General features: G+C 44.0%; 1 long non-coding RNA gene across 1 annotated transcript; it reads left to right on the forward strand.

Annotated features, from left to right (window-relative positions):
- Positions 1-507: 507 nt before the first annotated feature.
- LOC136367782 (uncharacterized) lies at positions 508-11,628 on the forward strand. The gene is made up of 3 exons (XR_010744736.1): positions 508-587; positions 1,746-1,890; positions 10,776-11,628. It is a non-coding gene; the product is annotated as an uncharacterized lncRNA (long non-coding RNA).
- Positions 11,629-12,153: the final 525 nt, after the last annotated feature.

The following is a 12,153-nucleotide window of genomic DNA, read 5'->3' on the forward strand; positions in this document are numbered from 1 at the left end:
AAAAAGGGGTGAGCATTCCCCCTGATGAACTTGGATCCACATTTCTTCCCAGTCCCCACACTCTCCTCATATGACCCCAGTTTCTTCTTTCCCTGTCCAAGTCCTACAGCTAAAAAAAACAACTCCATCAGAGGGGCTGGCTGACACAACCAGATAAAGACGACACAGCTCATAAGGGAAACTTGGAAGGGAAGCCCTGAAATTTGATTGCACTACAGAGGGAACTAAACTTTATCAAAATAAAATGCACCCCTCCAAAAGAAAGGCTCTTGTGTGATCCCATTACCCCAAAAGGATTAAAACCTGTGCTTAAGCTTGGCAGTTCTCTGGCTTGGTAATGTCATAATTTAGAAGTTCACTGAGCTACAGCTATTTGCAGTTGTTAGACTGAACTGTCCTTTCATCTCTGCAATCTCATTCAGTCCCTCAGCATTGTGGATTGCAGGCACACCACTATAAATAACTGAGCCTTTGCATGTCAGCTGGTACAAATACCAGCCACTTCTAACAATCTGACCTTTCCTGGGGATTCTGACCAAACTGCAGTGGAAAACAGCTAATATCTTCCAGGATTTTCCATGATTAAGGTATATATATATATAAATTTTTGGCTGTTTGTGTGTTCTCCAATTGCTTTCTGGTTTGTTTAATCTGGCTGTGACACTTTGTTCTGTGGTTAAAAAAATGAAAGTAACGTCCCAGTTAATGATTTTTGATGAAACCCATTATTCTCACAGCTATTTTTAAACACCATGGAAGGCAAATCGATCTAACACACCTACAAGACTAATATTTTAATAAACTAATAGAGACAGTGGGCTAAAGCCATGGTATTTTTCCTCTGAATTCTTCTTTTTAAATGAAGCCCTGTGAGGTTACCTTGGCATTCCTTTGCCTGAAGAAAGCAAAACCTAGAAAATAAACTGCTGTTGCTGTCTCCTGAATTTTGTCTGTGTTTTTAAGTGGGAAACAAAATAGAAAATTGCTTCATCTTCGTAATTAGCAAAAGCTGATGAAGGATGTTCCTGCAGAAGGTATTAAATGATCATGAGATTTCCCCTTCTTCTACACACCTGTTAAATGGAATCTGATAATGCCTCTCCCTTATTAATATCTTATGAGAAAAGTCAGAGGGGATGCATCCTTGATCAAGAGATATCCATTTTGTGCTTACTGCTTTAGTTCATTCTGGAACACAGAGGGAATGAAGCTTCTGTGAGAAACTGAAGACATTGAGCCCAGGTCCAACCATTTTAACCAGAAAAATAATGAGAGAAGGTAATAAAATATGGAAAATTATCCAGAGTGGGCCATGCTTCCTAGCTTTGTGGGAAGTTGCACTGAAATTTCAAGAGGCTTTTTCATATCTGGCATCCCTCCATTCATTTACACTGTAGCTGAGAGCTTTACCCCAGCTGCCCCATTCAAGAAATCGGAGCAAAAATCAGTTTTCACCCACTGGGAGAAACTGGGGGGAAAAAACAGACTGTTCCCAGAGCGAAGGCCTAACTAACAGGAGCAAGAGTGGTTGTCTTTAGTTCACCAGATTTGTTAGATTTCTTAAGATGCCTAGCAATCCCTCCTGAGCATACTGCATCTTAACTAGAGACGTGCACAGGTTTCAAGACAAAAAATCCAAAATATATTCAGAGAGCAGAAATCTATGTTGGTCTGAAACACATTTTTGGTTTTTCACCACGCCCTGTCGCCAGGTTTGCTCTCCTCTTTATTTTGCCCTTTTGCAGCTCTAGACACATTTCCTGTTCCTATAGTTAGGGGGGAGATGCTCAAGAGCACAAATCCTCATTCTGTGGCATCAATATGTCTGGTCTGAGCCTGAAAGGCAGATTTCCTGTCATGTCCTTGTATCAACTCTTAGGCTGCCCACCAGTAAGCAAAGCAGTGTGATAATGAAAGAGTTTTTGGTGATTTGTTGTTGCAGAGTAGAGCTGGGGTACATGAAATCATTGGCACATTATCAAATGCCTCCAGAAGCATATTGTCTTCTAATGAGGAGATGAGGATGTGAAATTTGAAAAGCCTTTCACAAGTTTAAAAATACAATAGGTTTGAAGGACATCAATGAGGAAAGGTGAGGAAGCACTCAGAGGAAAGGAGATCAGCTGGAATACCTCCCCACCTCCCTGCATTGCTTTCCCTGCTCCTTTCCCCATCTTCCAGGGAAAACTCACAGAGAGCCTCAACTCATCCCTGAGCTGAGCAGCCCACAGCCAATGTGGACACTTATTTCTTAACCTAGCTGTTCCCATCCAAGCTGCACTGGCTCAGTCTGTGTTGTGCTGAGAAGTGAGTGGCTGCGCACTGACATCTGCCCTTTGCAGTGAAGAAATGATCTTTTCAGGTGCATTTCTCAGGCTGCCCCTGCAGCTGGAGCAGGAGCTGTGGCAGAGAGCACAGAGCAGCCCCATGACTGGCATTAGCCCTGCTCACCCTATTAAAGGCAGCTGTTAGGAAAGCAGAGTCACTGAATGTCAATTAAAATGCCCCAGTGATTCAAGCGGGAGACGTCCATGCCCGGCTCTGTAATGTTACACTCCTCCCTGTCCAGTTAACAGCACTGCTCTCACAGAAGCCCCTAGTAGGTCAATTTATGCAACAGCATTGACAGTGACCTTAAGGAGGGATCATTAAACTATTCTCCTCTCCTGGGATGTGTAACTCTATCTGCTCTGCCTGCAGGAGAGCATGAGACAAGGCGGGGAGGAAAGGAGCAGCTCACTGACCACCCAGAAATTACATGGTTGGCCCTGGTCTTTCTTGGTGCACATGCTAAGGAGAAAAGTGAGAAAAGTGAGAAAAGCTAACCAGAGCAGGCCCCGTGGCACATGCAGGGGTAAGAGTTTCCCAGTCTGACAGCAGAAGCAGAGAGGTTTCACCCTTGGAGGAGCAGGCAGGGCTCTGCAGATGGGGCTGGGTGCAAGGGATGCTCCTGCCCTGCCATGGCCAGGGGGGACAGCAGGGCCCTTGTCCTCCCTGAGCCACTCTTGTCACACAGGGCTCTGTGGGCCACTGCTCCCCTGGCCCCAGCAGCAGAAGCCAGCAGGGAAACACAGCAAAGGGCTGGAGGAGGATGGGATGTGCCCAGGCCAGGGCCCCGCCAGCTGCCCCTGGGAACTTCTGGGAAGGGATGACTTTTGTCACTCATCTCATCCCAGGCACACTGCACAGCTGAGCTGAGAGCTGTTCGTGGTCCCCTGACTCTGAGCCTGCAGATACTGAGAGATAGAGAGCACAATAAACTTTCAAAATATGATCTAACTGTGTAACACATCAAATGTGTATCTTAACTGTATCCAGCAGAGCTGAATGGAAACAAACACACCATTTCAAACCGGACCACACACAGCCAGATAGTGCACATGACTAATTCTGATGACTGATTTCATATAAATAATGTACCAAGATTAGTAGATGCGCTGTAATATATTTCATTCCACTCATTTAATTAACTTTTCATTGAGAATCCAATTGAAAGCATCTAATAAAATGTTTGCTTTTTTTTCTCCTTAGATTTAAAAATATGTCCTGTCCTTTCCAAAAGCAGGGAGGAATTGTATGAAACTTGGGGAAATGGCCTGCTTGATGCCATTCAAAATAGTGCCAGTGTTACAGCTCTTAGCAGCGTGGCAAAGGAAGACATAACAGGTGTAGATAAGGAGTGGGAAGAGTACAGTATTATGGTCTCTGCACGTTGTAAATTGCTATGGGAACCAAACAGTTTTGTTCTAGATCAGTTTTGCCACCTACACAAAAGGGGAATAAGACACAGATAACCCTACAGCTGAGTTCTGTTCCTCTGATGCCTGGCAATGTTTAAATGAACTCATGAAGGAAGTGTTGAGTAGTGAAAGACAAATGACCTTTTCCGTCTGGGAAAGGTCTTAAAATCTTAAAGCTGCAATGCCTGTGTTTATCAAAGGAGAAAGAAGGGAAAATGCAGGTGAGGGAGAGAGAAGCCAAATCCCTGCTGTCTGAATTCAAAGAGGATTTAAAAGAGCTAGTGACCTTCAGGAAATTGATCCTGGTGTTGATGGATCACTATATGTAGGATGCAAACTAATAGGCCAGCTGCTGCCTCTTCACTGTATAAAAGGTGGGATTTCCTACTCCTCCAAAGACAGAAACTTTAAATGGCTTTGAGTGAAGTAATTTTAACATTTATTACACCATCTCCAGGGGTTTTCAAGCTATTTTGCCAATAAAGAAGGCAGGTAGGGCAGATAAATCCTCCCATCCTGTCATTACTGATGATAAAGAACTGATGATACATACTGATGATACAGAAGGATGTGACATGACTTGTCCCAAAAAGCCTCTCCAAGAGGGACCCTTATTGCCTGTGTCTCAGGTATGTGATTAACCACCAACCACCTTTCTCCTTTAACAAGTTTCATCAGCTTTCACACTGGAACTCTGCAGAACCACAGATTTTACATATTTTTTTAACACTAAGCCATCAGTAACTCCAGGTTTATTCAAAACACTGCCCAGGGTCTCTTTATAAGTCTATAAACCAGGGAGGACCAATTTGTGACCTTGGGCTGAGATTCAAATTTTAAAGGAACAGTGAAACTGAGGAAAATTTTTTCATTACTTTTATTTTCATAATTAGTTCCCATATTCTACATTTGAATGTGCCTGAAGGGCCTGAGTGACAGACAACTTGCAGATTTCCAAAGCCTTTTTCCATTTCAGCCTTGATCCCAAATTTTGACTCATCTAAGTCTGGCAGCCTCTCCATACAGCATTTGCAATATTCACATCTTGGATATTATTTGGTTTGGACTTTCCAAGACACATTAGCACCCAAAGTCAGGTTTACAAGCTCCATCTGTAATGGGTGCAGCCCCTCTGTCACACCTTGGTATGGGACAGCAAAATCCTGCAACAACAGTGTCAAACCTGGGCAGAGGAAGTTAATAACAGAGAACAGGAAAAGAAAAAATAAATAATAAAAGGCTTACCTGCTGCATTGAAAGCTTCCCAAGATTCAGCATGATATGGGAAAGAATTCATAATCCCAGGTTTGATTCAGACTATTTCTGGGAACAAAGGCACCTGTATTAAAATCAGTAGTGTTGACTTTGGCAAACCACAGTCAAAGCGAATAGAAAAGATTAGAAAAAGATGGCACAAATCTGATTGTCCCTGGGCGTATAATTCTTGGTGCTTCACACATTCTCCCTACCCTTCCCACATCCATCTTGGCATGACCTGGTGCCTGTTGTTTTGCACCACATCTCCTTTGATTGAGTGAAATGTCTTTAAGATGGCAACAGGGTGAGTATTAAAGTGAGGGAGAGCACTCTAGCCAGAGCAAGCAGGGGCAGCCCTCCTACCTGCCAAGTCTCACCACAGTCTCCTGACCCCTGGACCCTTTTGGAACCCACTCTGAGAAAAACTCAGTCATACACTGTGTTAATTTCAAACTCAAAACCAACGAGAAGACAACCAGAGTTAACAGCACTCATTTAAATTAGAAGTTCTCCTGTATATTGGAAAAGCCCTTGTCTGGGTTTCTCTCAGCTGGAAATGCACAGAGCTCTGAGCTCTCTGTCCATGGGCTGTTCCACAGCAGCTGAGCACCTTCCCCAGCACCTCTTTCAAAAGGCAGAGAGAAAAAAAGATGGGAAACAGAATAAATACTGGAATCATTCCATAAAATGTCATTAAGATAAGAACAGCTAGAGATAATAATAGCTAGTAAGGAGAAATAGGGGGATTGGCACAGGATCCTTCCACAGCAAGGCATGGAACAACTGGAGACCATTCCTGGAAATCAAACTGTAGCACCTTCACATGCCCCCAGGGCCCAGAGAATTTTACCAACACAAAAAAGTCCTACCAGCTGAAAGTGCCATCGACTGCTGAAGTGCTGTAGCATGAAGTGAAGAGCAGCATCTATTCAATGGCTGTTTGGGACAAAAAGTGAGAAACAACACGAGCATTGAAAGGGCAGGAGGAATTTCTGGTAGCAGAGTGTAACTGGGCAGGTTGGCCCGTGGCCAGGCCATGGAGTTTAGTCATCTCCTTCTGTCAAAAGTGCCATCAGATCCTCAGTGACCAGGAGCATTCAGGGCTCATGGCTAAGCCAGAAGATGGATAACAAAGTTAAAAAGGAAACATCAGAGGCGAGTATGATCATAAACAGGGAGGATATGCAAGACATCTTCCAGATAGAGGGAGGAAAAATGGGGCTCTAGGCACTGTCCAAAACAAACAGGAGTCACCATGAGGGGATGGGGTCATTCCAGGCTACTATGGGAATTACATCAGAGCCAGTGTTGCCCTCCACATGGCTTCACAAAGTTTGGCTGTAACACTTGAATGGCAGTGGCAGAACAACACAAAAATGCTGCACCCACCAAGAAAGCCAAGAAGGAAACTCAAGGAGATAGAAGTTAGGAGTCCAATTTCACCTGAGGGAACAATTAAGAATTATTTATCGAGGATGAACTAATGGATCTTTATTTTTAGAGGAGAGCGTTGGGGAATTTTAAGAGTTTCCCGCTCTTAGCTTGTATTTCAATAATAAATAACTGTCTGAGTTCTGGGGAATGTTCAAACAGCAGTTCATGCAGTTGCAGGCAGGTCACAAGAAACAGTTTTCAAAATCAAAATAATAAGCAGCCTTCCTGGAGCCAATTCAGATGTTCTGAGGTCTCTTCAGAAAACAATCAAGTAGATAATTTCACCCATTGTTGTTAATGGGCTCTGTTCAGTTAAGTTAGAGGACATTTCTGAAGCTGCAGCATTGATCTGTAATGCATCATTCAGCAAGAAAGTCTGCAACTGTGAAAAATAAATCCTGCAAAAATAATCCTGATGGATTTTCAGCCATCGACAGACTGAAGAAGCCTGGTTATAAATGCACCTGTATTGAAGTTTCTCCACGGCTGAAAGAAGGGTTGAAAATCAAATCTCATGCCTTTGATCTGCTTGAAACTTCGGAGTAAAATGCAGACCCACAAAGTTAGCCCTAATTATTTACTCTAAAAACAACATGCACTTTGTATTGAGCACAGCCTTTAACTCTGCCTGTGAGCTATTTCTGGGGACTGTGTCTTTGGCTCTGCACTCCACAGACACACAGCAGCAAAAGGTCAGTCATGAGTTAACATCAGAAGGCAGTGAAGAGCCCTGCTAATCAGACTTGCTCCTAACCACTGACTGTTCAAAGAGCAGAGTGGGGCTAGATGCTAATGCATGTGGTCCTTCAAAAGTTTAGTAGACAATTAGCTCCCTGAAGGCTGCGATGAGCTGGGCTGTTTGCTGTGCATCCCCAACTCCTCTGCGGTGTTTAACAAGCAGCAGCAGCACTGACAGCTGCCCAACAGGGCCCTCTGCACACTCAGCACTGAGGCCATGCATGTAGCCACTGGAGAGGAAAAGAGATGTGAAAAGCACAGCTGGGGGTGACTTACACAAAAAAAAGCAATGTCATTTGCAGTACCGTATGATTCCAGTCAGTTCTATAATTTTCCAAACTTATTCTTGAATTCTCAGGAACAGCTCCAGACCATCAATTCACTTTGCAGCATGAAAGGCAGGCCTTATGTTCTCTTCCAGAGTATTAAAGACATAAACACCTGGAAAACTCATGGTGATCTTTGTTATCTTCATTGGAAAGGTGTCTACTGACATGCCAGACCTCATCTGAAGATGTTCACACTTTCCTTTGACACACAGCTCATGTTTTTCTCTGCCTTGGCCAGCATTCTTGGCCAGTTCTGGAGTGCATCAGGGCAGAACACTCCATTTCCATCCATAACTCACAAACTGGCAGAACAACTGATTTTCTTTTCAGATATCAAAGCCATTTTGCCAGGGTTCACAGAAAGAAATCTAGGTAGATAAATGCAGAGACACACATTCAGAGACTTCTTCTATCCCTCAGTGTCCTTCAATCAATGCCACCCACCCTTGAAGATCAGCAGAGCTGAGAGCACAGCAACCAAACCGTGCAGTTGTGGACACCCTTTATCTGAGAAATAACTGCACATACTCAGCCAGCTCCTTGTGCAGGGCATTCACTGCTCTGGTACCAAATCACTGGAACACTTAGCATATTCTTAAGTCACATATGTCCCACAAGTGAGGTGTGTCCTTGGCAGGAAGCTGAACCTGACCAGACTTAAACACTTGCTGAAGTATAAGCACATACGTAAGTGTCTCACTGAATTGTGGCTGTGTTGACATTTGTATTACTAGCCCAGGTGTCAAGCAGAATCATTTATTAGTTCCTTCTCTTTCCCCATTTACTTTTTCTTTTGCACTGGTGCCTTCATCAAGAGAAGCTGTGCTTCATACCAAGGAGGCACAACTCATCAGTCTATTTTAATAAAGAGAGAGATTAGGTGAGAAGGACAATGGTGAGTGTGAAACTGGAGAGAGATGTCGATGTGCTGTTTTCAAAGAGCCTAATTTTTTTTTTCAAGTGCTGTATTTTAGCACTTGGCACCAGTGATTATGCAAAAATAAGACATTGGGCTCAGCAACTTTGAGTCAGAATTTTTCTTTAAAATTTCCAGTAAGTTAGACTTAATGGAAAGTCAGGGATATTTATTTCATGTATTAAAAGGAAAGTTTCCCCTTTCAAGCAAAAAAGCCAGAGATGGGGAATGTTACTTTTTTTACCTCAATATATACCAGGGATGCTGTTGTACTCTCAAACTTCATATGCTTTTCATTCCTGTTGGCTGAGCTGCCACAACCCACCAAATGACACTTCAGCCCAGTGTCAGTTTGAGGGCTCCAGCTACAGCTAAGGCTCAGCCACAATTCATCAGGATCAGATGGCAGCCAGTCCCGAATGCACCTCCTGAGACTGGACACTGCTCACCCATCATGGAGCAAAAACAATCATCTGAAGCTGCCCACCTGCTCCAGAGCCACTCTGTCAAATATGATACTTCAGGGGCTGACACCTCCCTGTCATACTGATTTTTTGGATGTTGACAAAGTGCTTTGAGTGAACATCTGTTGCTGCTGCTCCGCTGTGGTCTCATTCAGACTCTCCAGAAGCAAAAACATGTTTTGGTGCCTCCCTCCTGCCTGCTCCACCTGAGAAGTGCTCTGCATTTCCTCTGGGCTGCTGAACAGCTGTGACCAAATGCCACCTTATGCCCTTCTCTGTCTGAAACACCACTTTAATTCCCAGCTCCTTGCTCTCTGAATCCCCATCACCAGTGGCATTCCTCTGGATTTCTAGCTGTGCATATATATATATATATATATATATGTGTGTGTGTGTGTGTGTGTGTGCTTTCATATAAATATCCCAGGACCAAGGGGAAATTACACCATTTGCTCTGCATTATGGAAATGGTGAAGAAACAAACAAACAAAAATATTTAACCTGGCTGTAGATCACAGAAAGAAGCTCCAAGTTTGGGTGCTCCACTGGACAGGAGTGTGGTGAGATGCTGAGACTGGGTGAGGGTCCTGGTAAGTTAGGGCAACATGTTGGCAGCAGTGGGTTGCTGCCTCCTGTCCTCCCCGTTGTGTCTGTGTGCCTCCTACAAGCCCTTCAGAGCCGTGAGCACTGCTTCATAGCTCTAGCATTTTCTCATTATTCTGGTTTTGGGCTTTGGGATGGGTTTTGTACTCTTCCTGTCTTGTTCCAGTTTTGCAAGCAAAAAAATTTTCCCTTTCTAAACAGCTTCAGTGGACCTGGGTGAGTCAAAAAATGATGTGGAAGGCTCCACCACTGTGTGAGGTTACTGTAAGAGAGAAGTGGGCAGGGTCAGGAAGGAGAGTGAGGCTGGCTGATGTAGGAAAGGACAGTCCATTTGTGTTCCTGCTTACAGTTAACCCGAGGGAAGTTGCCAGGGTCAGTCCTCACTCTGGATCTCAGCCTTTTCGACTGCAGAAGTGAAAATTCAAACCAAAACTGCAGTCCTCTTGGGTTTCACTCTCAGCCATGGTATCAGCCCCTCTTTTCCAGAGATGACAGCAATCAGAGGACTGTGGCAGATTCTTTCTCCCAACAGTCTCTTGCTTTAATAAGCACCTTCTCTGCAGCTGAGATGCAGATTCCCCTCTGGACTGGTGATACTCAGGCTCATGCACAAAGCTTACACACAGTGTCACTCTGAATAATGACAGCAATACAGTCCCAGCTACCTGTGGGAGAGAGATTTCCTCAGTACAGCAGCTTCCAGAAGTTCAAAGCTCTGCCTGAGCAGAGTACACGAAGGCTCTGTGTGTTACCTAATCAGTGTTTCCATCTCAATGTGATCATTTGCTAAATTGCCATAAAAGTGGCACCACCAGCACCGAAGATGACACCCTTCTGTCTGGGTGCTGCAATCACACTGGACGCCTCTGAGCAGACTGCACAACAAACGGGCACTGGAGATTTTAAATATCTCAGTTTTCATCATCAAACATCAAGAGCCAGTTCCTGTTTCCTTCTCAGTCACCTCTCCTGACGCCACCAGGCTATTGATGCAATGCTGAGTGATATGTGGCAGCATGTTACTCTCAGTGGAGATTAATTATTTCTTTTTTTAAGACTCCTACATCCCCCATCCCCTCTGGGTCTCTCTGTTGGTGGAGTAGCATGTCAAAAACTAATGGGAAGGTGTGAGACGTGACATGACTTTATGAGAAAATGGAATTAGGGACAAGGGAGATGGAACTTGGGTTTTGACAATGGACTTTGTTTTTTCTATTTGTTTCTTCCCCTTAAGAATATGTTTCTATTTTTATAACTGAATTCATTGCTGTGATTCATGCTGTAATTACTACAGGAAATGGGGAGGGACTGCACCTGTGCTGGACCATGAGGGAGCCCAAAGCGCTGCTGGTTCCTCCCCACACTGACTAATCCCCTTTGTCTGCTGTGCACAAACTCCAGTACCTGCCTGAAACCCCTTCAGCCCTCAGATTTCCACTCCCAGCTGTCTCCAGAGTGTCGCAAGGAAAGATGATGGATGGGCAGACTCTTATTTCCATTAGAATGGAGCCAACAGAATATTTCCAACAGCTTTATTAAAAATACTGGTTCTTGCTTTGCTTAATCTTGAAAAATGTGACATGTTCCTGCAGCTGAGTTTGCATTTTGTCTGGGAAATGAATGCCTGAGGTGGAATGATTTTCTGGAGGAGCAGAGCATGGAGCAGTTTAGTTGTCTTCCCTTTCACAGGCAGAGAGGGTCCAGCTTGGTGAAAGAAGCTGATAGCCCAGAGCTGCCATCTCCCCAGGGGCTGTCCTTCAGGTTTTTGGGAACGTGACCCCTGAAATCCAACAGCAAAGGCACTCAGACTCATCAAATTGGGGATGTGCCTCATCTCAGCCTCACTGCTCCACTCCCTGACTGCCCCTGAGCCCTGAGGAGCTCTGTCCTCTCTCCTCAGGGTTTCTGTCACCCCTGCTGTCGGCACACTGCTCATGGCCATAGCTGGCATCACTTACAGAGGACTTTTGGAAGAGAGCACTGAAGTGTTTGGGTTCAGTGGGATGGAGTGGAAGGAGGGAAACAAATTAGAAGCACAGGAGGCTGTCAGGTTTGGGTGAATCACTGCTTCATCATCCCAGTGGCTGTGTAAATAAAACTGTCCAAAGAGTAGAGTTTGTCCAAGGTTTTTCTTCTCTTGCATTGCTTTTCCTATTTCCCTTTCGTTTTCCCAGAAATAGAAAATGACATTTATTTTTATGGACAGCAGGATCTTATGGCTATTCCCCTGTGATGGAGTAATCTGAACACAATTATGTTCTGTTGACAAAAAGTGATAAAAGTGTATTGTGTCAACACTCTGAACTAACAGATTTGTCATCTTCTCTGCTCCCAAATGATAGAAACAGAATTAGAAAAACAGACTCTACCGTTTTCAATGGTTAGATAAGCACCAGCTCTGTGCTTGGTTACTGCACTCACAATTCTCCCTCTTCCAGAAAAATCTGCCTGGCTGTGTTTTAAATTCAAGTGTAAATTTTCCTTTGATGGACCTCTTTTGGCAGCTTATAGCTTATACTCTCTGAAGTATTTTGACCTAAGTTCTCCATTTCATTTCAGTCTTACTACTCCCATTTCTTTCCATGGCTTTGAAGAATCCCAACTTTTTTTCTGTATTTGCATTTTCCTGTGCAAATTTCCTTCTAGAAAATGTATTTGACAATCGTACCTTC

Source organism: Sylvia atricapilla, chromosome 15 (assembly GCF_009819655.1).
Source record: "Sylvia atricapilla isolate bSylAtr1 chromosome 15, bSylAtr1.pri, whole genome shotgun sequence".
NCBI classification, from domain to species: Eukaryota; Metazoa; Chordata; class Aves; order Passeriformes; family Sylviidae; genus Sylvia; species Sylvia atricapilla.